Raw genomic sequence first — 26,861 nt, forward strand, 5'->3', positions numbered from 1 at the left:
CTTCAACATCAAGTAGCAATTACATGCATAATTTTCAATATTGTAAAGATTACAGAATTGCAATAAAATGCTTAGCTCACCCCAGTGTACAGTGACTGTTGTTATTGCTGTCAAGTTTCTCAAAGGTACACGTGATGAATAGTATATAAATAGTACTTATTGATAAATGTTTTCAGGATTACCATCTCGTAGAGAGTGGCAGAAGGCAAAAAAACACAGTTCCACCCTCACATGTTCATGGAGTGGAGTTAATAGTCTGTTAACAAAAACACACAACAAAAGTGAAAAGGAGCCACTAATAATATACTTGGAACAAATTTAAAATGTTATGCATGTAACGAATAAGGCATCCTAATGGATGTAGATTGAGCAGAGTGGGCAACACCCTTAGATCAGATCATCAGTACTTTTCCAAGGTGTTAATATTTAAATGGATGTAAAGGGATAGAACCACTATGTGAAAGCATGATGATTGTTGGCAAGGATATGGAGTAACCGACGCTTCTGCGCTGTTGGAGGAATGTAAAATGGTGCAGTCACTATGGAAAACAGTATGACATTTCCTCAAAAAAATTAGAAATAGAATTACCATATGATCCAGTAATTCCACTTCTGGGTACTCAAAAGAATATCCAAAAGAACTGAAAGTGGGGTGTGGAGGAGATGTTTGTACACCCATGTTCAATGGCAGCATTATTCAGACCAGCTAGAAAGTGGGATCAACCCAAGTGCCCATGGACAGTGGATAAACAAAATATATATACATACAATGGAATGTTATTCAGCCTTAAAAAGAAGGAAAATTCTAACACATAGAGCAACATGGATGAGTCTTGAGGACATTAAGCTAAATACAATAAGCCAGTCACAATTAGACAAATACTATATATTTCCACTTATATGACACATCTAGTGTAGTCAAATTTATAGTAACAGAAATTAGAATGGTGGTCACCAGCGGCTGGGGGAGAGGCAGAAATGGGGGCTTGTTCTTTAACAGGTATTGTTTCAGTTCTGCAAGATGAAAAAGTTCTGGAGATCTTTTTCACAGCATTGTGAATACACTTAACCCTACTGAACCTCACACTTAAAAATGATTCAGAGTGGGGAGGGTATAGCTCAAGCAGTAGAGTGCATACTTAGCATGCACGAGGTCCTGGGTTCAATCCGCAGTGCCTCCTCTAAAAATAAATAAAAATAAATAAATCTAATTACCTCCCCCCAGAAAAAGAAAATGATTCAGGTGCTAAGTGTAGTGTCATGTGTATTTTACCATAGTTTCTGTTTGTTTGTTTTTTAATCACGGTGATACGGCTTTAAAACAAAGGGAACAGCTTTAATGAATATCCAGAAGAGTGGGGTGGGAAGAAAACAAGGCAACTTAGTACTTTCTGGAGACTAAAAGGCCAAAGTTTAAGAAGCCTCCATTGTTAAAGATTATCCCAGGTCTTGCGGGCCATTATTAAGAGTTTTAATACCGCTCAGTGTAAAGTAAGAATGTATTGAAATGTTCCAGAAAGATCAACAACTTGGGAAGATGCCTCTTGTTTCTTACTGGGACTCTGACCAACTCAGAAACACGTGATAGATCTAAAAGGTGGTCTCTCTACTGAATAACCCAGTATTAATTGTCAAGAAAATATGTTATGAGTTCAAGAAAGGAAAGATAGTCACCATTGGCTATGTTTATGGGACTTACAGGGCCTTTCTGTAGACCTAGGAAATAAAAATAATCACCATTCCTTGTCATCATCCTTCACCCCAGACCCAAGGCAGGCTCTGTTAGGATGCCTGGGAAACAAAAATATTCAGAAAGATTCACTGAATTTGAGAGGAAGGAAGGGAAGGGAAGACAAAGGAATGGTTAGGATAAGAGGAGGAAAGGAGGGGGAGGGAGTGAGGTCACATAGCAACAAGGCAGGAGGCAGAATCTGAGAGGAAATTTGGTCAGGATAGTAAATAGATGTTTTAGGAAAAGTATGTTTAATTTTCATTTTTACGTTGTTTGCATTGCTGCTTGGTAAATGTTCTCCAGCTTCTTAATACCTCAGATAATCTGCACGTGTACAAATGCCTCATATAAGTATTTCAGAGAATAAAAATCAAGGATCATGTTGGGTTTCTTGTCTGGCTCAGTGAGGTAACTAAGAAAACATAACAGCCAGATGAGAAAGAAATGCTTGAGAAAGGGAGTTAGTAATGAAAAGCTGAAACTTCAGATCGCAGAGAATGAAATCCCTTAGGAAGCCACAAGACTTTCAGGAAAGCACTGGATTACCCACATGATCTGGGTGAGGGTAGCTGAGCCAGTCTACATTTCAGAGGGCAGTGCGACATCAGCTGGCATCTGAATTTAAAATAAATGAATAAAAAGCAGGACTTGAGTACTCCTTAAAGTTCTGTTCTTACATTCTCCTATGGAACTCACGAGAACAGAGTGTGTGTAGTTCACCAATGCTGACTCATGAAATGTGCTCAATAAATATGTGTCTGATAAAGAATGAGTACCAGTTCCAAATTTATTACCAAATGATGCCACTTTCTCCATGGCCTTCTAAATTGGAAAACATCTCTTGACAAAATTTGCACCCACCCACAATCTCCTCCACTTCATATTAACCCAGGAGAAGCTGCTTCTTACGATGAGATGATGCAACTTCAACTTCTCTCCACCTAGAAAGTTGTTAAGGTGTCTTATCCTTCTGCTTCATCCGGATTCCTCCTCTCCTTCATCCAGAGTTTTGTTTCATGAATAATCTGTTCTCCTAAATCATCTTCTACTTTCTCCTTGTTATTTTGCTTTCCCCCTGCCTTCTGTAAGAGTAAGAGTAACCCCCTGGCGATGGGCAAAGAGACACCTGATTGGCGGTGCTGCTCTTCTGTCAGTCAGGGGCAAAGTGGGTGTCTAGCCCTTTTTCCATCTTAGCTTGATGCTTGGGTTGGTGGCCAGAGTTGTTTCATGCCTGGGGGTCCGGGAAAAAAAAAAGAGAATAAGTGTGATATCTTACAAGCGTCAAATAAATTAGAAACAAAATATCTCTGGAATTTGTTCATTTTTTCAGCTATCTCCTTATTCTGACCCTGTATTATCTATCAAATATCTTGACAAAAAATACTATTTCAAAATTAGCCTCTAAATATTTTGTAAACGTGCATATGTTTTATGTATTATTAATTCAATAGTAAGTATTAAAAAAAACTCAATATACAGTATTTTAATAAAGGGCTTCTATCGACCTAAAATGTTCACCAATATTCCAGATGTTTTAGTAAGAGGTAATTGATGTACTTTGACAATTTGACTAAATACATCTCCCGAAGTAGAGTTTTTGTGAGAATCTATTCTGTAACTATATAACCACGCTGGTCCTTATTCCAGTCCAACTGGCACATCTTTAACTAAAGACACTATTTCTTGACATTTGCAACACCTGTGTGCTTAGGCAAGTTTGTGCTTATATTTTCTTACCTAAATCACAGAAATTATATCTACTCTACAAGGTTTTAAATGAAATTGTATATGCAAATCATTATGCATAGAATTGATATTCAATACATATTTTTGTTAATTCACTGATTCTGTTTCTCAATTCAAGCCTCTGAGTATAGCCTTTGCCTTTCACAAATGCTTAAGAAACTTTAAAAAAAAAATAACCTGTTTTAAATTTCAAGTTAGGCAAGGGAGTCTGAAGCCTATAGTTAAATAATAATTTTCAGAACATGAAAATTTGGAGGATACAAGAATATTTTCATATATCTCACTTCTAAAGTGCAGTAGAGAAGCCCTGCTATATTATTTAGGTGGAAGGGAACAGATTTACTTAAGCAGTTTAAGACACTCTGTAAGAGGGTTTTATTTTAAGGATGTCAATGATTTAGAGTTTGAACACAACAGGACACTGAGACAGAAATCACTGCATGCCAGAGCCTCAGCTAGAGTAAGGCAGCTCGGGGTCTCAGCTGCAGTACTTTGTAACTTCTCCCCCTAGTGGCTGCCGTGACAATTGCATGATTGGTGCAGCCCAGACGACAGTTTAGATTAGAGGGTATAGTTACACATGCTTATTTTCCTGGGGCTGAGACTGCTCAGAACTCATATTGCCTTAGAAGCAGAGTATAAATGCACTTGGATTTAAACAACTGCTAATATCAATGCAGAACATTAGGGAAGAAAGAATTACTTTAATTGTCTCATACATTTCATAAAAGAAATGAGAGGCTTAGGAATAAGAGGGTATTTGTTAGTTATAACTTCATCATTCAGTTCTATCAGTTTATCTGCAATATTTTAAAAAGTGTCTTTCTAAACTATCTAACCTCAAGAGAGACTGGATAAATAGTAATACATGGTTAAAATGTATATTAGGTAAAAATGTGATATGATCCTTAGTTTACTAATTAAAAATTCAAATTTGAAAATTTTTCAGTTATTTTGTTTTCATCAAGTATATTTTTGCTCCACATGTAAGAATATATTTCCAGGAAAATGTATATATAAAAGATCAGGAAATGTCTCACTGTAAATTTTAAAATTATGTGCTATATCAATCCTAAGAAGATTAAAAATATTAATCATACACAAAATTGGGTAAACCATGTCTGTTCTCCATTTAAATAATTCTAAGATACCCACATCTAACCTACAGTGAACACTTAAAATGTGTCAAAAAAGTATGAAGTTGAAAATAATTTGTAATGACTACAGTGATTCTGCATTCAAATACATTTTAAAGTACAGATTTCATATAGACAAATATGGATTCATGAAATATTTATTTTCTGTAAAAGTAATTCTGTTTGCTAATTTTAACAAATACATTTTCTTTGTAAAAAAAAAAAAAAGTAAATTCAGAAAAATAGTAAGGTGGTTAGACCGAATACTTAGAGAATCATTAATATTTAGTATATATTTTTCTACAAATAAATACTACTTGCACACACATACATACATGTATATAATTATATATGATTTTAAAAGAGGACATATCATATATAACTTTTGTAATCACTTACTGTCTGATAAGTACTTTCTGTATTTTTAAATATTATTCTAAATTGTGGTTTATAATGGCTGCATATGATCTTATCATATATATGGATATTATATATAACTAATCTTTTCTGCTAGACATTTGAGTTTGTTTCAATCCTTCATAAAATTATGCAATAAAATTTCTTATTAAAAATCTATACCTGGTGCCAGAAACATGGTCCTCTAAAAATGATATATTGGACTTCAGCAGAAGTAAAATCTTTTGTTCTGGGAAAGACACTGCTAATAAATAAAAGGGACAAGCTAAATACTGGGAGAAAAAAATTGCAAATCACATATCTGAGTAGCTAGAATATACAAAGCTCTCTAAAAAGCAACAATAAGAAAACAAATAAACCAAGCAAACAATGCATAAAAGATAGGAACAGACACATTACCAAGAGGAGATCAGGATGTCAAGTGAGACCATGAAAATATGTTCAACATCATTAGCCACCAGGCAAATGAAAATTAAAAACACAATGAACTCCCCCTACACACCTATTAGATCCTCTGAGTACAAAGCATTCTGACAATACCAACGATGTAAGCAGCTGGATCTCTTATACACTGCTGGTTGGAATACAAAAAGGGACAGCTACTCTGGAAAATTGTTCAGCAGTTTCTTAAAAATTACACCTGCACTTACTTTATGACTCAAGAATCTCAGAATACCTGCTCTACAGATGTGAGAACTTGCATACACACAAAACGCAAACAAAAATGTTTATAGCAGCTTTGCTCCTAATTGTGCAAAACTGGAAAGGTGCAAATGGCCTTCACCAGGTGAGTCGATTAACAAACTGAGGTATATCCAAACAGTTTAATAATACTCAGCAAGTGAAAAAGAACAAACTTTTGATACCCACAATAACTTGGGCAAATTCCACAGGCATTATGCTGAATGAAAGAAGCATGTCTCAAAAGATTACTTACTCAGTGCTTCAGTTATATGACATTCTGGAAAAGACAGAATTATGGTGATGGAGAACACAGTAGTGGCCAGAGGTTCAGGGAGGAGGGGGGAGTGAATATACAGGACAGCATAAGGCAGTTTCGCGGGTGATGGAATTGTTCTGTGTCCTGTTTATGTTGGTGGTTACAGGTGTGACGCCTGTGCTGACATTCACAGAACTTCACTCCATAAGGAAAGAAGTCAGTTCTGTTCTTTGAATATTAAAACTTTTATTTTTAAGTCACAACATATTTACTGCTACTTTAAAACAGTATTACATCGGGTTAAAAATATATGTGCATCTTTTATTATTACCTATTGCCTTTGGATAATTAAAGTAGAGGCAGTGAACCAAAAGACAGTATCATTTTTTTAATAAAAACATATATTGGGACATTTGCACTTAATCTAAAATACAAGGGTTGTCCATTTCCTACACTTTCATCGACACTAAATCTTAGATTCTTTTATTTTTGCCATATTTTAGGCAGAGTTAAGCTATATTTATTATTGTTTAGATTTATATTTATTTGCTTACTACCGGGTGTGATATTTGATTTTATATTCTAATCCGTTTGCATTATTCACACTACTTCCTTTCCTTCTGTGATATTTTATTAAGGAAATTTCCACCCTAGAAGAATTTGATATAAACAATCCGCTTGGCATTGCTTTTCCTCCAGTGGTCAGGAAATTTTCATTTGTTTTGAATCATTCCCTAAATGGAGACGCACAATTAGGCTACTTTGAAGACACAACTTCCTGCATGCGATGAGTCGTTTATGTCTCTCTCATCTGCTTAGCCTTGAATAACAACAGTGCTGTGAGCTGTCAGTGACTAGGGCGCAAGCTGTGAAATTACACCGTGTAGAAAATTTGATTGTACTGCAAAGACTTTGCACAAGACAAAAGCATAGATCTCTCTTCACACAATTCCAGGCTCGTGCTAATGACTCACACTGTTGCAGGGCAGCCGCCAAGAAAGGGTGTAAGAGGCCTAATGAACAGAAGAGCCCCAGTGCCTGACCACCTTCTGCTCCGGAGCCTTTTAGCACCTGGATCACAGAGCGGCCTGTAAAATCAGGCTTCTGATGAAACCGGTTCACTCTCACCCTCTGGGGCTTAACACAAAGGCTTTTATTCCATAACATGACAAGTGATTAGAAATTTTCATCCAGTTCATTAAAGTAGGCTACATAGTTCTGTTTAGGAAAAGGACTGAAAATTCGAATGGCATTTTGCAAAGTCTGGATTACCCTCTAAACATTACCTGTAATTTTCGATGTATTTTAATAGCATACTTATTGAATATGTGCTTTTGTACATGTGTCTGCCCTGAGCATAAAAGACTTGAAACATTCGAATTGAAGACACACATCCTTCTGAAGTCCCTTTGTTTTTATCCTTGATGTGATCACAGGTCTGCTATATCACTGTATGCCTGCATCACTTTAATATATAAGATGCAAATAGTATAATGATATAACATCCTGCAAACTTTTGCAAATAGACATGCTAAAATTATTGGATTTCTTGCAGGGTCTTTGAGAAAAGGAAAGGAACTAATTCAGTGTTTGTGTGTCAATTTAAAATTAAAAAAAAAATTATTTCCAAGGGAGCACTACTGTGAAAGTGGGGTAATTTATACATGTGAGCAAAAGTTCAATGTATTTTCCATTGACCATTTGCAATATTTGACATCTTTGTTTGCCAAGGCAACAAGTATATAGTTGTCATGTAAATGATAAAACAGTAGAAATAAAAGTTACACATCCGTATAAAACTAGTCTCCTGACTAGTATTTCTTTTAAGAAAAACAGAAATTTATGGACAATTAAGAAGACTAATTTACAAGTATGCCCATTATCACTTAGTTATGACCTCCTTAAAATAATTCTGGAAGATCAATAATTTTTTTCCCAAATCACATGGATAAACTAATAACCGAAAGCTTCCTAAATGGTTTAAATTTAGTAAGTTATCCACAAAAATAATTATATTATAAGAAAGACGATGTTTGCCTGCCTTTGCCTTGTCCCTCATTTCCACCCTCTTGTCAGTCATCGTCTCTCTCCACTTCTCGTATGTCTCTGAGCTGAACCCCACCTCATACTGCTTTCTCTAGGACCAGCACAGTCCAAACACCTCTTCAGTCTGGAGTGCCATGCTAATGCCCCATTGGACATTCTCAGCCTGACAGTTTATCCACTCATTAGGCTAACAGTGGATTCCAGGTCAAATTCATGCAACATGCAATATTTTAAATTTACTTTCCTAAAGATAGTAATCCTATCTCTGTGGCTGTGAAAGTTGATACCCCTTCTACACCAGATCTGTGTAAGGCAGGTACCACGCCACAGGTGGGACACGAGTTTTCACCATGAATAGTCCTTCATAGTACATCTAGCCCTACAATAACACTTAAGTTATTACCTCAACTTAGTAAATTTATCAACGATAACTTGAATCGTGGTATTAGTGAATTCTGAGGATTCAAAAGTTCCATAAAGAAAATTATTAAATCCAGCCTTTTTGTTAAAATACAAAATGTGGAAAAGAAAAACATTAATAAGTTATATAAATGTTAAAATGGATAAGCTCATTAAAAACCCATTACTTCTATTGCAATATCAGTAAAAGCTTAGTAAGTTGTGATTAGGGGCCAATTTTCCAGCTGAAGCTTCTTGTGCTTGCAAAATGTAAACAGGAAGAAAAGGCAGTTTGATATCAAAATTGTGGCACAGCCAGATTTCATTCCACTTACAAAATATATATAATAAGCTAGGTCTCAGCAAATGTCATTTTTCATTAGTTTTTAATATTTTACGTTGTAATATAGGTGGAAGATTTTATGCATACAAGGTATATATGTGGAAGCACATAGATGCGGCCACATAACTCATATAACAAATGCTTACCTTAGCTGCTTTAATTCCGATCTTCATGTGGTGGAATGACTATACTATGGAGCCTTTCTTCCATTGACTTTTCAACCGTTGCTACCTTATGAAATGTCAGGAGGGTTTATTAAACTGCTTGCTGAACAGACATTCTTCAACAAGCATTGCCTAGAACAACCATCGAAAAAAAAAAAATGGAAACAACAACAAATATAAAGGTCTGATTTCTCATAACTGCACAGCATGCTCAGCTGTTGCCATTTTTCAGACAATTAAAACTGAACCAAATTTATGGAGCCTGATTCATGGAGTTCTTAAAACAATTCTGTCTCCATAGCATTTGATTATTTTCTAGTCACAATGTAGTAGCTCACAAGGACCATTTTTATCACCCAACTAGGACAGCACCACCCACCATCCTGTATTTAAGAAGACAGCTCTCTGGTGATAACAGAATGACGGTGTTCTATGATTGCTGTTAGCTCTCTTGACTTGACACTTACAGTTTAGTAAAATCCATAGGTTACACTGAGTAGATTTCAAGTGTGCCAAATATGACATTCATGGCAAAGCTTTAACACCTTAAATATCCTCATTTTCCCTAATATGTGAAACCCATCCCATCTGTCACTTTCCAAAGAACATACACATTTTGGATAATTAATTTTTGTAACCCCAAATAAAATGCCACAGTATTTTAAAGCTGCTCCTATCATCAGCGTTACCAAGACAAGAGATAATGGAAAGGATGCAATAACTCAGTATATCTCTGTTCCTTACTGTTTTGAGATGCTTGCAGACACATTTTCAGTGTTCTTGGCGTAAATTCAGACTGCCATTTGGCAAAGAGCACATAAGCCTTCCTGAGCATCAGCTCTACGGAAGATGTCACAGACCAAGGAAGAGAGAAACACTAAACACTTCAAAGACATTAACAGCCATTAACAAAAAAAGAAAAGAAAGAAACAAAAACACTCCTGAGCAATTCTGTATGTTTTCAACGTTTGAAAACATTCTAAGGTTAATCAAAATTTAGTTTGGAAGAGCAGAGGACACTATAGATATTTCACTGTTGTAATATTATTTATCCAGGCTTCTATGGATAAACGTGCTACTTAAGACCACATAAAACAAAATGCGTGATTAGGGGTATGTGATTCTGAGGACCTGGCCTAACATGATATGCACTGAAAATGAGCCTCAGGAGGAAAGCTTGATGCCCAGCTTTCACTCTGATGCTGAAAATAGCTTGTGATGTTCTAAAGAAACAAGAATTTAAAGCTGATTCTGGCCATGTTATTTATTTGTTTATGAAACATGTTACCAGTCAATATAATAGGCATAATTGCATAAAATGTTTTGTACTGATACGCAAATCTTGAGACGTTTTATAATTGATGTTGGATAATAGAGGTTCACTAATTCACATTGCAATAGAGTTTTCTGGGATCCAGTAGAAAAATGGGGTCCTTAATAAAATGAACAAATGTAACACTGCATTAAAAAAGTCAACTATAGTCTAGTAATTAGACACACAGCTAAAATAAAACAACTTAGAAAGATTAAAAATATTAAATGGAAAGCAATATACAGAGCATATATTTACAAATAGAAATCTGATTATAGTTATTTTAAAGAGGCAAAGCACCATTCAAAGAGTTCTATACAGAACAAAGGGAGATATTTATGTTAATAAAACGTTCAATCAACCAAGATGATGTAATAATCTATTAAGCATATTACAACAAAGTATTGAAATATGTTAAAATTGTTAGAAGTAAAATGATATTTTTATTTTTTTAATTTCAAATTGAAAAATGATAAATATTGAAAATCTATGATTTTAGTGTAAGAAATTAATAGCCTTTGAAAGAACAGGTCATGTAGATAGAACATAAGTAAGGATACAGAAGGTATGGATTACACCATTAGGATTCCTTTTGTCTTTATATATACAAAATAAAAATTATAACTTTGTACGTATATGGAATATGTAACATTTAAATACCCACAGAAAATTCACAAAATTAGACAAAATAAAATATTTCTATATTCCAAAAGATAGAAATCATTCCAGCTACATTTTTATTACAATGCAATAATATTTTGAATTTATCGAAAGAACTGACAAAAATGAATCCATAACCAGGAAATCATTTGAAATGCTTGTCCAAAAGAAATTCTTAAATTAAAAGGAGATCAACACTGATGGCTACCACTAAATATTTTCTCAGAGTGTGTGGGAAGCCACATGGTCTAATACTCGTGCACCACATCGGGCCAGGTGTGAGCTTGAATCCCAAATCTGTTCTTCCTAAAAGGGTGACCTTGTTTAATTTACTTCACCTTATGTAAGAATTGAAAGTGCTTAGCGTAATGTTTGTACAAAGACACCCAGGAAATATATAATTTATTAACACATTTACCAGAGGAAAACATGTACCCTTAAGCACATTCATTAAAAATAAGAAAGACAGGAAATAAATATTCAACTCAGTACAATTATAGACAAAAATTCATTAAAAACACAGAAGAATGGCATTAATGAAGATAGAAGGAAAATTAATGAAAATCATGACTAAATGACCACTGATTTGATCAATAACATACAAATCTCTTTCTATGGAAAGATCAATCAAATAAACTACTAAGAAACTCAAAAATCTAAAAACAGTATTCATTAACAAAATATTATAGGTGAATACACAAAAATGCTTTAGCTTTCCCATATGTAAATATAATACACAACAGATAATATAATGGGGAATAAAAGAACACATTCACAAGAGCAATGATAACTATAAAAAAATTCAGGATTAACCTTAACAAGTAACTTGCAAAACCACATACAAGAATATAAAACTTTATAAAGAATACGTACCAAGAATTGACTGTAGAGAGAGATGATACTAAACTTCAGAATGTGAATTTTAAATATTTTAAGTATGTTAGTTATAGACTAAATTTATTTATTTATTTATCAACTCAAAGCAAACTCAACAGAGTTTTTAGTAGGAAGAGATAAAATGAGGTAATACATCATAAAAAAACAAATAACAACATCTCTCCAAATTTAAATACAAGCTATAGAGTAAAGACAGTCTCTTAAGCCAATAGTGTTGGGATAACTGGCCAGCTGCATATAAATCAGTGAAGTTAGAATATTCCCTCACACTATAGACAAAAATAATCTCAAAATGGCTTAAAGACTTAAACATAAGACAAGACATTATAAACCTCTTAGAAGAAAACATAGGCAAAACATTATCTGACATAAATCTTAGCATTGTTCTCCTAAAGCAGTCTACCCAGGCAATAAAAATTAAAGCAAAAATAAACCAATGGGACCTAAATCAACTTATAAGCTTTTGCACAGCAAAAGAAACCACAAACAAAACAAAAAGACGACCTACAGAATGGGAGAAAATAGTTGCAAAAGATAAGACTGACAAAGGCTGAATTTCCAGGATATATAAACAGCTCATACAACTTAATAAGAAAAAAACAAACAACCTAATCCAAAAACGATCAGAAGATCTAAACAAGCAATATCCAGTGAAAACATACAAATGGCCAATAGGCACATGAAAAAATGCTCAATATTGCTAATTATCAGAGAAATGTAAATCAAAACTACAGTGAGGTATCACCTCACACCAGTCAGAATGGCCATCATTCAAGAGTTCACAAACAATAAATGCTGGAGAGGGTGTGGAGAAAAGGGAACCCTCCTACACTGTTGGTGGGAATGTAGTTTGGTACAGCCATTATGGAAAACAGTATGGAGATTCCTCAAAAGACTAAAAATAGATTTACTACATGATCCAGCCATCCCATGCACCCTAATGTTCATAGAAGCACTATTTACAGTAGCCAAGACATGGAAACAACCTAAATGTCCATCAACAGATCTGGATAAAGAAGTCATGGTATATTTAAACAATATACTACTCAGCCATAAAATAGAATGAAATAATGCCATTTGCAGCAACAAGGGTGGACCTGGAGAATGTCATTCTAATTGAAGTAAGCCAGAAAAAGAAAGAAAAATACCATATGATATCACTTATATGTGAAATGTACAAAAAAAGACAAATAAATTTATTTACAAAACAGAAACAAACTAAGACATAGAAAACAAACTTATGGATGCCAGTAAGGGAGGGGGATGGGAAGGAATAAATTGGGAATTCAGGATTTGTAGATACTAACTACTATATATAAAATAGAAAAATAACAAGTTCATATTGTATAGCACAGGGAACTATATTCAATATCTTATAGTACTTAGAATGAAAAAGAATATGAAAACGAATATATGTATGCTTATGTATGACTGAGGCATTAAGCTGTACAACAGAAATTGATACAACATTGTAAACTGACTATACTTCAATAAAAATAATAAATAAATAAATAAATAAATAAATAAATAAATAAATAAATAAATAAATAAATAAATACAAACTATGAGAGAGAACTTATTCTGCCACATATGAAAATTGAAATTATTATGTCCAGTGATAGGGATTCAAATCACACTATTTGTTCTGGAATAGTCATGTGAATCATCATAGCAAGTTTATAAATTTTGGATATTTAATTTTCCAGGATAGTTTAGATCAGTGAAAAGCACTCTCTTCTATCCAAAAACTAAGTGGTCTATTTAATTTGGGGAAACAAATTCATAAAGCACACAAAAGTAAACTCTAAAATTTTTCTTTTATAAAAGTGAAGTGGAAATCAGATCATATAAAATTTTTAAATAATTATAGGGAATATTTTTATAATCTTTATGTCAGGACGTTTTCCTAGGAAAAGCATCAAACCAAGGCCCATAATTGGAAATACATTAATGTACTTAATTGAATTAACTATTTAAGCCTTCTCTCTATCACAAGACTAAATAAAAAAGTTAAATTAAAAATGTCAGAGTATGAAAAAATATTTAGAACATAAGTAACAATGAGAAAACTAAGATGCATTATATATAAATCTCTCCAACACATCAATAATTCAAGTACACACACATATATACATACACACACACACACACACACTCACATACACACACGAAATAACAGAAAATTTCCTGGAAGTGTAAATACCAAATTGATAACCACGATTACTTCTCTGAAGGAGAATTATTTGAAAAGAAGAATAAAATTTTGGGCTTCTAATTATTTACTTTTTATTTTATAATTATTTTAATTATAATAATGTGAATGCATTTTGACAAAATTTGTAAAAAATTAATGTTAATCATTTGAAGTTGGGAATACTCGGTATTCTCATTAACCCTTAAGCAAAAAATAAAGGTAGCTACTCCTCAGCATATTTAGGTAAAATAGCTAAAAACCAAAGATAAAGCAAATGTCTGAAAAATAGCCAGGCAAGTGGACAGATTATATTCAGAGGAGCAACAGCTAGGCTTAGAGCTGGCCTCAATCTCAACAGTGGACATCAAAAATCAATAGTAGGTTATCTTCAATGATTTTTTATAAATGACTGCTAAGCTAGAATTCTATCCCAACTTTTTGAAGTATGGAATTCTATCCCATACTTCAAAAAATGACGGAATAAATTTTCAAAAGAAATAGCTCAGGAAATGTTTCACCCTATACTTTAGGCAAGGGAAATATTTCCAAGTAAAAATTCTAAGACTGAAGGAATAGAGATGGAAGAGAAAGGTAAACATATGGACAGACATCCATTAATATCTGTAAACCCTAGATTGTAAGGTGTGTCTTGATAACCCCTTGCTTAGTGTGAAGGGGCAAAGTGCACATAGCTGAGATGTTGACAGTAAGGATTCCTGTGTTTGTCACTAGTGCAGTCACTAAAGAAGAGTGAAAGGGGTAAAACTACTAGGCTAAGAAGAGGGGGAAGATAACTCAATCATCAGAAGTAATGTATGAAAGGAGAGAGACAATAATAGAATATGGGGAAGAAACAGAAAGCAAATAGTAAGACAGTAAACTTAGAAAAAGATGAGACTAACTGCATTAAAAGGAAAGGGACTTAATTCAATTGTGAGATACAGAGTGTTAGAGTAGATTAAAACATAATCGAATCATCTTACGCTTACAATTTCCATTTACAAATAGAAGAATTCAGATAGTTTGATTGTAAAAGGGAGAACTGGAATGGCTTCAAACACTAACCAAAAGGAAACTCACTGTTCTCTTTTATCAGATAGTGCTGATTTTAAAACAAATATTTCTAAAGAGCACTAAAGTATAATGCAAAAAGTTCCATCCATTTGGAATGTATAATGATTACACATCTGTAACATCATAGTATGTTCACAAAAATTATAAAGCAGTATTGCTAAAACTAAAAGTGAAATGAAGTCACAATCATAGGGGTAGATTTTAACAGAGCTATCACGCAGGAATCTACAGAAAAAGACTAAAAATAAGAAAATGTATAAAACCTTGAAACCATGTTTGACAAATTTGAGTACACCAATATATACAGAAAACAACTAACAACTGTAGATTATACATTGTTTATAAGTGTGCACTAAAAAACTAAAAGTTGACCATAGGTTTACACAAAAAAAGGAACTTTCAAGGAATGTAAAATGTAAAACAATTCAAATTTTACATTGGTGCAATTAACTAACAAGCCATAATAAAATTTAATTGGAAATATTAAAACGTAATTTCTATATAACAGAATAGAATATAAATTTCTAAGTAACACTAGGTCAAACAGAAATCACAGTGGAAACTGGAAAACATTATGACCTTAATAGGTAATGGAAACAAAAAGGGGGCTTTTGAGTTGTTAGTAGTGTATTATTTATTCATCTGATACAGGGCTGGCTGCAAAATGTGTGGGGCCCAATGCAAAATACAAACGTTGGGCCCCTTGTTCAAAACTACTAGGAATTTCAAGGTTACAGTATAGTGTTAAACTAAGTACAGGACCCCTCTAAGGTGAGGCAACATCCACGAGGCTGACCTTGCCTCTGTAGTCACTTTGTAATACCTCCCTGAGATGTAATTGATGTTTCAATCACTTTTTTCTATGTGTGTTGTACTTCCCAATTAAATATACATATATATATATATAAAATATATATATGAAATATATTTTTTAAATGCTGAGGTAGTTAACTGGGCAAATTAAACAAAATAGCTTGTAATGGAAGGAAAAAGTAGAACCTTGTACTCTTAAGATCTGTATTCTCTTCTCACTGTCAGGTGAATATCTGTTATGTCTCTGTACTTTTGTTTTAGAAACTTTGTTTCCAAAAATAAAACTGAAGCAGAGTGGCCTTGAAGCAGTCCTCATTCCTAGTTTCTTGGAGGTTATTGTTGGACGGCTTCCTAGGAGATGGCCATCTACAAAGCCCTGAAGAAGTTTGGGAATAAATGTGGAAATGTGTTTGTGATGGAGACAAAGAGGAAGAATAGAGTGAAATCATATAAAAATATTTCCCAGCAATTCATTTCTTGACATTATATTTAATCAGTAACATTGTAAAATATATATACCAAAAGTTTTTTCTAAAATGGTAAATTCACATGTATTTTTTCAAATTTCTACTTAACTGTGACAATACAAAAATAATACTTTGATATATGACCTCCTTTTAATATTTGCTAAAAACTTCTTGCAAGAAGTATCAGGTGTGTAGATCAGAGAAGTGATAATTAGCAAGGTTTCTACTCTACTTAATCTTACACCTCTCTTGCATAAAATGAGGCATTAGCTTTCTAAATTTATCCAAATGAACATCAGTCGAGGTTTTAAGATGCAAAAATAAAATGCCATGAGGAAGTTGGTGAATTATGTCAAATTTCACAGCTGAGATGTGTATATATAAAGATTACATGCTATATCAATTTTATTTTATTGGTATCTTTCATTTAATGTCTAGTTTGGAAGGAGGAGCATCTGGTTTTAATGAGCTTACATGTGTTGATTTCTCTTCTCCCAAATAACACTGTTCATATAACACAAACTATTTGAAAAAAGTGCTACAGAATATACAAATAATCATGTATCTTTCAAATAATAAAGACTGAATTTTTTTAAAGGTTTATATGTTCAATATCATGAATATATAAGAGGCCAGATATTGAGTCAGTTTCATCCCATGGAAGGCATCCTCCTGTCTGTGGCATTTCAACCTTAACCCCTGAACTGTTCGGGATTTTATGTAACAAAGAAAGCTTTGGGCAAAAAGATCATATATTTCTGGAATTCTGCCCTAGGCATAAAAAGCTCTAGGAAAAAAATGGAAACTTAAATTTTACATATAGAGTGTTACACAGCCTTTCTGCTTACACTATATTTGAAAGTAATTTCCATCTACCCATCTATCCATTCATTCTTTAAAGAGCTATTTTAAGTACCTATTAAAGAATGCAGATGAATCAGATATAGTTTTTTAAAAAAGAATCATTACAGAGATGTTGAAAAATGTAAATAAAACCAGAAGTAGAAATAACTTATTCTGAATTGAAAATGTATTATGTACTGATATTTAGCAAGGAATTTTACATCCATAATTCAAAGTAAATGTATCTACATCCTTTTTGGGTATGGCAGAGGGAAAACAAACACACAGAAAGTTTTGGCTGAAATCACCAAGTATGTAACTTACAGAAGAAGAGTTCACATCTATTCTAACTCCAGACCCCGTGATTTAAGCTCAGTGTTAGATTCCAGCACCTAAGTAAGATAGCCCTCAACTAAACAGCATTATGATTGTGGCAGACAGTTTGCTTACCTTCCCTTTGGACTGAGAAAAGGCGTGACTGGGACTGTCAAGCGTGAGCTACATCCTCAGCCACGCTCCCCCATAGCACTGCTGACCTTCATTAAGTCAAGTAAATTCTAATCACCTCACTTTCCTCGAAATGAATATATGTAGATGTATCTCCCTTTCTTTCCTTTGAATGAAAAGCAAGAATTTATTAAGCAGACAATTTTCAAACCCAAATATCTGTTGCTAGTTACAATAATATATTGCCTTCTGAACATACCCCCTGCATAGCCATTTTATTATTTAAGTTCAAGGCAATAGTCAGCCCTTCTCTTGCTTTCAAGGAGTTATTTTAAACACCATTTCCCCCATAGTGCATCTCCGGTGTACACTTCAGTCAAGAACGTGTTCATATGTTGCTTTATTGTGCTACAAAATTGGTTTATTATACTGTACAGACTCTCTGCCCTCAAATCATTGTTGATCAGCACTAGAGTATCTGTTCTGCTTTTCCATGATACCATATTTGACGTTTAAATAGCATGTTGTTAACATATAATGAAATAGAAGTCTTTAAACCATAGTTATCATATTCTTTTCCTTTCTTTAGACTTAATTGCATTTCATTTCAGCATCTTACTTTCTTCCTCCACTGCAGACCTCACAGTGAGGTTAATACCCTGCGGTACATAAAAATGCATTTCTGAAGGAGGGCAGAAGTAAAAGGAGAGAAAGTGTTAAATAGTTTGACATTTTCTTACCACCTGAAAAAGGGCAAACACATTTCAGTATCTTATTGAAGACAAATGCCTGGCCTTTCACTCTTGGCTTCTCAGTGATAATAGCTGTGTTTCCTTACATGTTCATAGCACATAAAATATTTCATTGATTTGCAAACAGAAATCCTGTGTACAATCCAGGACAAATATGATCCTCCTTTTTACAGAATAGTATTTAAGTTTCAAGAATTCTGGAATTGCCCCCAGTTCACACTATGTGACTCTGGCCCCATGTCTTCCAAGGGCAAAGTGACCACATTAATCTCAACTCTCTCCCAACTGCACATTTGTTGATTTCTTTTCTTTTCTTTTCTTTTCTTTTCTTTTCTTTTCTTTTCTTTTCTTTTCTTTTTTTCTTTTCTTTTCTTTTCTTTTCTTTTTTTTTTCTTTTCTTTGTTTTTAAGATTTTTACTTTTATATCTGAATTTTACATTAGCTCCTTTAAATTTAATTAAGGTAAGATAACAAATTAAGTGTCCAGTTTTTCGAATGAGATAATCCTGGATTCAAATCCAAACTTTGTACATGACTTAATTAGGTAAATTCTATGCTCCTTTGAAGCTCACCCGGTCAGTTGCTGCAATCCCCGAGTAAAAGAACACTTCACACACAGTCCCACGCAGTGTTAAAAATCACATTTAAGTCTGATAATGGGTTTTGTTTTCGATTGGTTAAATTTGTGATAACTTATTTAGATGTGGGTAATATAAATTACTTTTTGTGGCATCCTAAATAAAGACACTTAAAAGAGTATTTGCTGTAATCCTTATCAAATGCAGGAATCGAACTTACTACATTAGGTATTTTCATTAAAGAAAATTGGCCACTTTTAAGGCTCTCGACTCCATTTGACGGTTATTAAAGGTTTATTATCTATTTGTCAGCTTCAGGTTAGTCACAAATGTCGGGCCCAGCTCTCCAGATTTCATTCTTTGGGATTATTGCTCAGGGGGAGGAAGGAACTCTAAGCTTTCAATTTTTAGAACTATGTTATTTTTCTCCAAAATATTTATCCTGTGAATAAACCTTGGCTTCTTTATGGGCATCTGGTGTTTGTCTCTGTCCATGGAAGTGATAGAGGGAAAAAGGGACACAGTCGAGTTTTCTATTTACCTAAAACATGGAACACCATAAGTAAACCTTCCAACTTAATCAAATGGACCTGACAAATTTTCTCTTTAAAGTAACTAGAACTATTCTAGTAAGCTTTTTTTTTGTACAGTTCAACACAGAGCTATCACTTTGAAAGGCATAAAAATCTCAGCATGCTACAAAACAATGCCCATATGTCCATTTTGAAAAATTGATACTTTATCCCAAAGACAAGAGAATTAAAGACCATTATTTCCATCTAAACTGTAAATTAATGTATTTTAATAAATACAAAAGTACTCAAGATAAGTTCTTGAAAGTCTAATCATATAATAGTAAATAAAAACCAAAATGAATTATTCTCAATTGATCTTCTACCATCATTCAAAGTAAGAAGTATGTAAATCTCACTAAAAATTCAGCATTTCTAACCCAAGAGTACAGGGAAACCAGTACACCTCAAAAAGGATGATGTGTCTATTTTGTGCTATGAATTACAGTGTGTGAATCTGGAAAAATTACATTTATTCCTGTTCATTTAAGAAGGAAGTTGTGCTACGGTGTCAAGACCAATGGGACAGACTTAATCATCAAGTTCATTATCAAGCTAAGGCCAAATCTTTCAACCACTGCTATTTATTAAGCCTATACATCCTTCACAATATCTCAAAACACAATAACAGAGCTACAATACCTTGAAGGTCAGTGTTTCCTATTATAACATGAATAGAACCAACCATTGTTTTTACTATTATTCAGATGCCGCAGAGACTCAGAAGCGAAAGGGCATAAATGATTACTTTGAGTAGGTTATAGCAAGACTTCTGCACGACCCCATTGTCAGTGATCGTGCTGAACAAACCAAACTACTTCCAGTTTTACCAAAAATTGCCATGATTTCAAAAAGAAACCCCAATTTATATTGAAATTATCCTTCCTGAAGTGCTCAATAATTTCAGAAGCAGGTGGAAAATAGAAACACCAATAGTCAGAGACAATCAAATATCCTCCTGATTTTTGAAATCTTGATGCTGATAAACCACTAGTAAAAACATCAATCTTTGAAAAATTCTTGAACTGATTATATATTTTGAGGAAAGAGTTTGGAAGAACTCTTTCTCTGTCCTGCAAGCTAGGATATGGCAGAAGGACTCACTTTTGGAACGTGGTGCCATGAGGGTTTTTGCAGACATGCTCCCCAGGGAAAGAATTATGTTATGTTGAAAATTATTTTTAAAAACACCCATTTTTTTAAATATTAAAAAAAAGAAATGTCTTATCCTCCATAATAATGTATTTAAATTATAAAAATAATAGATTTATTTAAATATACTTATGTTTATTTTTCCACTGCTACTGAATCCCTAACAAAAGCCATAAAAATTTCTGATGATCTGATAACAAAAATAGGACCAGCTAACTACTAATCTCAAGCTCCAAACTCAGATGTGCAGTTGCAATCAATTCATGCTAAATTTAATCAATTCAATTTAAAATTTATTTTAGTCAAATTAATGTTTTCATCAGACTTGAATGTGGGCTGTCGTGAGGGGAGCTTCCTTAGTCATTTGTTCGTGAATGTTCCTCCTCATGCACCCTAGTCCTCTGCTGTGACATCCAGTTTTCCAGCTGGTTCTCAGCCAGTTAGGTTGAACTGGACATGGAAGCACCCTCTTCTTGCTTGTCAGTCGTGCAACATCTCACTTTTTGCCCCTTTTAGAAACAATTAAGGAAAGTTGTGTAAAGAAGTGATTAACAGAACAAATTCAGATTTCACTCTAACTACATAAGTGACCTGGGACAAGTTACTTAACTTTCCTCTCCCTCAGTTATCTCATCTGTAAAATAATAGTATAAACTATTTCATAAGGTTATTGTAAGGATTGAATACACATAAATCACTTTAAATATTGCCTGATATATAAGATGCATTTGTTGGATCTCTCCCCGATACAATGTTAAAGAGCATCGTTAGTAAATGCAAAAATTTACATGTATAATCTTTATATTATATTGTTGACTTACTATTATATTGTTGACTCCATATCACACTTTTTTACAGAAGAGGAAACTGAAGCCCAGGGATATTAAATACTATTATCAATATCACACCAAGGATGTCAAAGTCAAGATTTGAATCCAAATCGGCTGAGATTTCAGAGCATAAGTGTCTCATTTCAGTTATAATTATTGCTAAATGTGGCCTTTCAACAATAATGCAGATACACAACCTCCATTAACCTACAATTCTTCTCCATGTGAAGATACTTGTTCTCAAATATCTGAACTATTTTAAAATAGAATGATTAAAGCAACAATCCCTTTATGGTGATCTTAAACCCTCTAGCCAAAAAAAAAAAAGTATTTAAGGAGAAATCTATTTCATAAGGAATATGACTCACTAGTTTGATGAGTGATTCAGTTTTTTATAAATATTCTTGGTGATTTATTTTCATTAGCTTTTATAAGAGGAGTGATATCCACCTTCTCGCCACAATTTCTTTTGTTATTCAGCCTCCATTCTGGAGTGAAGAAGGGGGCCTGTGACAGATGCACGGAAATACATGAAAAACAATTTTTTCTAGATTTGTGCTAAAAATATTCTCTCCGTCTCTCCCTCTCTCTCATACACATACAAGCATTCATATATATATACACACACACATATATATATACATACACGCACATATCTACACGTGTACACATACATGTGCATAGGTGTGTTCATATCCATGACCCTGGTGAAAACAATACATGGAAAATTAAAATCATAGAAAACTTGAAGAAGATAATTTTCATATTTTTACATGGCATTGATTTTATAGAGCACTTTGCAGGTCTTTACTGTGAGTAGACTATTCTTTGCTCAACTACAAGATTTTTAAATGCAAAAATAAACCTTTACCAATAGAATGTTCTTGAAGGAAAGTCGTGCTTGAACGTGGGTTAAAATTCTGACTTTACTATTTTGTTTTTGCATTAATTAACCACTTTGGAGTCTTTTAGTGCCTCGATTTATAAATATAATGACATCGATAACTACCTCAGAGAGTCTTGTGAGAATTAAGTTAGTTTGTACAAATTTATTAGAACAGGGCTGGACACATGACAGTTCTTTCTGTCATCTATTCTTTCTGCTTTTCTTAGATTTGACTTGTTGAACTCTGTTATTTAACTTCAGTATAGAGAAGTTCACTATTACCATTTCTGCATTTTTGGTTTTTAATTTTTTTATTTACATTCTAGGAGAATTTCAATTTAGTTTTTTCTTCCTCAAGACTAACAATCTCCCTGAATTATTTTTATTATTTTAAACTATATTATTGACATCAATTTAATGTAACTACAGTTCTTCTTTCCATGCCCCCTCCCCATGGCTCATTTTCAACTTAGTGTCTTTTATTTGTATAATTTGGTTTCGGTGTATCTTCAGCTTCTTTTTCCTTCTTTCTTTCTTTCTTTCTTTCTTTCTTTCTTTCTTTCTTTCTTTCTTTCTTTCTTTCTTTCTTTCTTTCTTTCTTTCTTTCTTTCTTCCTTCCTTCCTTCCTTCCTTCCTTCCTTCCTTCCTTCCTTCCTTCCTTTAAGTATGTCATATTGCTTTTTCTTCTCTTATCAAGCTAGAGAATAATGTTTCTTCCCTATGATGGTGTCTCCCTCTGACCAAGAGATAAATTTTCTGACCCAACATTTGCTAACAGACAGTAGGCATGGACTTTTCCTTGGGTGCTCTCATTTCCATGAATTAGCTGAGAAAATAAAGGCACAAGACAAACAAAAGCATGCACATGTGTAGAGCTGGCAGACTACAAGTCGTAGAGGAATTTCACCTATCTTGGATACTATAGGACCTGCCCCTACTCTTCATCACTTATTTTTATTTTAAATAAGGAATAAATGAAAATTTACAATATCTAATATGTCAGCTGCCAAAACACTTTCTTTTCACCATATCATGAAAGCTTAAGTATAAAGATCTCAATACTCTTTCCATCAAATTGCGATGAGGGCTTCTTCAAATAATGCAAGAATTTTCTGTCTCCTTCAAAATGCAATATATTTGCTGTAAAAAGGTAATAGCTAGGAATTTTGATGAGCAGAAACTCTGATCTCTGAGACAGGGCGTAAGGTTACAAGAATCTTTCACCTTTCGTAAGGTTGGCAGGTTTTTGTTCCGTTTCATAGAGCACAATAAGCTTAAACCACTAAACAGAGTTCTCAATGCAACACAATAGGTTTGTATTATATGGCCATTCCTCTCCAATTTTAGCAAGATTTATCATTAGTTACATTGTTAGACCTTGCAGGCTTATATATTTTTTTGTTTTTATTCATAGATACATCAGTGGCAGACTGAATAAACTTTATCACATGCTGATTTAACTATCTGTCAGAAATACTTCGGAGTTCTATAGCTACGTGATCAGGTGATGGACTCATGCAGCTGTCTTCCCTCAGTAAATATTTTATTTCTAAATATTTCTAGCAATATTAGGTGTTTTCTCCCATCCAAAATGAATTATTTAATTGTGCCAGTCATACATGAAAGTGGTCAAGATGTTTCATAAAAATTATCATTTATTTGGTTTAACTTTTAACTTCCTAAGAAAATGAAAAAGGTTGTTTTTTCAGATTTGTTCATTTTGTAAACTTCCAAAACTTTTTGAAATGTAGACTCTTCTTGCTTTGAGCTATAATCTTTCCTCAGAAAAAAATGAAAACTCCTATGGTCTAGAAATATTTCAATCCTGGAATGTGATGCAGGGATGAAAAGTTAAAACAGTGGAACATATAACTTGCAGTGAGGAAAGGACTCTTTATTTTTATCACAATTTTTAAGATCACAACTACTATGTCTAGGTAGGAAAAACTCCTCAAGAACAAAAGAGAAGAGTCTCATTCAATTGCTGTTCAAATGCCATATGTATATTTTTAAGTTCTGTATAAATCCTGAAATGCTATTTTAGACCCTAGTAAAAGTGTTTTCTTTAAAATAAACAGTGCACTGGGGCTTCAGGATGTTTCTTCCTGAGAAAGAAAGTAACTCTGAATCCTAAAATAACTTACCTTTCAGTAAAAGGTAGCCATGGGATATGTTCACAGATGAGCACATGATTTATAGCACTTAAAGGCAAACTTGATGTTTTATTCATTGAAAATCATGAAACTGCCTTGAAACCCTTTCTCACAAACATAGTCCCTCGTTTGCTTACTAAAGAAAAAGGAATATAAAGAACTGTATTTGAGAAGAGAACCACAAATACATTTCCCCCTAAATTTCCAGGATCTTCTGGCTTTTCCTTTGAAGACTACAATGCTCCCAAAATATTTTGGAAATTTCACGCAAAAATTTTCAGTTGAAACAAAAACTGTAAAGTTAAACTACAATATAGCAGCCACAGTAATTCAGGAATAACTGTTTTCTTTTTTTTCCCCTCAGAATGAGATCATCATTATGATTGTAAAACTACATTTTATGTAATAAGGACTTTATTTCAGGCGCAGAATTCTACATGGCAGTTGTAGAAAAATCGTCTTTTGTGCCACACGGATCCCAGTTTCTCCTGATAAATGCTATAAAGGATTGGTAGGGCCTGGTTCTATCATCCTTACTCCAGCATAATCCCTAATTATGAAAAATTGCAGTAATCAGAAACAAAATAAAATCTTTTAAATCTAGGAATTATATTTCAGTGATTAGAGTGTTCCTAAATCATCATAAATGCCTATCACAAAATTCCGTCAGCGAGAAACAAATTTTGAGATGAGAAAAAAGGGAAGAAGGGTCCATTATTACTTATTTCTCTACTTTTGTTGTCTCCTTCCCAGAATAAAATGATTGTAATGAGAAAAGTTTCATTAAAACTCCCTCTCTCTCTAACACACACACAGACACACACACACACACAATATGTGGTACAAGTTTTTTAAAAAGCCTAGAGCTGATATTCTTGGTCATGCAACCTCTTAAATGGCCTCATTAACTAGGCTAATAAAACCTAATGAAGTAGGCATTCATTGTCCTGCAAGAAGGTTGTAAGACAAACTTTGTGGTTCAGTTATAGTTGTTAACAGTAATTTTAGTATTTAATTGTCATTTTCAGTGATTTACCCAATTTCCCTTCCCTACTTTCAGATAAAGAATAGGCCACTGGGTAAAAGGAAAAAATATTTGCGTGAGTGAGATCTCTGAAAAAGGCATTCACTGGGAGGTGAGAAGTTTTTAGACTTGAAGCAGCAGCAGCTCAGAAAAATACCTTAGGATCCACAGGAGGGTCCGTTTCCATGATAAGCATGATTGGATATCCCTCATGGTCCAGCAATGTGGTGCTTTTAGGAATAGTTGTGAACACGGTGAACATGTAACATACACACAGGTATGTTTACAATGCTCTAAACCCCAAGAGAAAACTCCCACAGCTAACAGTGGCAATGTCTGAACCTGGGAAAGCAAAGGCATCAATACAGAGTGAAAAACACTTTGGGATAAAGCAGAACTGAGCTCCAACAGCAATCATAGGAGACCAGAGTCCAGCATCTCTAGTAGGATGTGATCTATGAACCATCTGCATCAGAACTGCTACCTAAATCAGAACTCTGGAGGAAAGGCCTTGAAATTTTTAACAAGAACTCCAAATAAGCCTCCTGCATGCTGGAGTTTGAGACCCACTGAATTAGGTTTATCTGTCCCCTGTATACTTGAGCCAGGAGGGTTTGGACAAATAGGAAGAAAGGAGCCTTAAAAGAAAGCACACTGTATTCCCTGCAAATTAGACTGAAGGTCAGATACTCATCTGTTGCTTGAAAAATAAATGTTGACACTCTATTTATATGCTCAAGTGTGTGAAGCAAATCTATACAGTTCATATCCATTTATTATCAACAATGTCTTCTCCAGTGCTGCACAGAGCCATCATTTAAAGAACTATTTAATCTTGTTTGCAGTGAAAGGCGATATATCTACATGTACACTATATCTAGATATAGCTATATCTATATATACCTATATATGTGATTTTATCTATGAATTAATCTTGTCCAGTTATACAGATTCAAACCCTGTCTCCCAAGATGCTGCCCAATGTCAACTCCTCCCATGAATCTGTCAACTAGAAGAAAGTTCTTCTTCTTCTGAACCCCAAGATCGTATTACCTAGACCTTTCATGGGGCTTCATCAGCTGATACCAGAACTGATCAGTCACAATGCATTATGAAGGCAAGCAGGACCCAAGAGAAAGTAAGTAAAATAAGAAAGTTGGACACAGGTTGGGACAGGAATAGAACTCCTTTTCAGGTTGCTGTTGACTGGTCATATTACTCAGACAGGAGCAAAATAACCGAAGGTCAGGGAGACATAATTACCAGAGTGAGAGGAATCGGGTT

General features: G+C 33.9%; 1 non-coding gene across 1 annotated transcript; it reads left to right on the forward strand.

The window, feature by feature from the left end:
* The first annotated feature begins 2,831 nt into the window (after positions 1 to 2,831).
* On the forward strand, positions 2,832 to 2,976 carry LOC123617395 (small nucleolar RNA SNORA48). Its single transcript, XR_006725521.1, has one exon. It is a non-coding gene; the product is annotated as a small nucleolar RNA SNORA48 (small nucleolar RNA).
* Positions 2,977 to 26,861: the final 23,885 nt, after the last annotated feature.

This window comes from Camelus bactrianus, chromosome 2 (assembly GCF_048773025.1).
Source record: "Camelus bactrianus isolate YW-2024 breed Bactrian camel chromosome 2, ASM4877302v1, whole genome shotgun sequence".
NCBI classification, from domain to species: Eukaryota; Metazoa; Chordata; class Mammalia; order Artiodactyla; family Camelidae; genus Camelus; species Camelus bactrianus.